The following is a 749-nucleotide window of genomic DNA, read 5'->3' on the forward strand; positions in this document are numbered from 1 at the left end:
ACACACACACACACACACACACACACACACACACACACATATATATATATATATATATATATATAGAGGGAGAGAGAGATAAAACTTACTTGGAAAAGAATGTGTGGCGTTCGATCATATAATAGCATAAATAATATATAAATATATGCATATATCCATACATATATGTACCTACCTACATATATATTATATATACATGCATATATGGGTACAGGACATCAAAAAAGTGTTAAACACAATGAGAAACGAAAATATAAAGACGAAAACATAGAAAACGAACTTTTTTTTTTAAGAACGAATAAAAGAAACAGGGAAACGAGACATGCAACATAAAGAATCTTTCCCTTCATCAGTTGTCCCTGTTTCATCTACTCCGCGTTTCGAAGGTAAGGACAAATACATACAAACATACCTTCGAAACGTGGAGTAGGTGAAACAGGGACAACTGATGAAGGGAATGATCTTTATGTTGAATGTCTCGTTTCTCAGTTTGTTTTTTTCGTTGTTAAAAAAATAGTTCGTTTTCTATGTTTTCGCATTTATGTTTTCGTTTCTCATTGTGTTTCACGTTTTTTGTGATGTCCTGTACCCATATATGCATGTATATACACATATATATATATGTAGGTATGTACATATATGTATGTATATATGCATATATTTTTATATTATATATATATACATAAATATATCTATATATATATATATATATATAGATATGCAGGGCAGGGAATCGTCAATTAGTAATA

Source organism: Octopus bimaculoides, chromosome 23, assembly GCF_001194135.2.
Source record: "Octopus bimaculoides isolate UCB-OBI-ISO-001 chromosome 23, ASM119413v2, whole genome shotgun sequence".
In the NCBI taxonomy this organism is placed as follows: domain Eukaryota; kingdom Metazoa; phylum Mollusca; class Cephalopoda; order Octopoda; family Octopodidae; genus Octopus; species Octopus bimaculoides.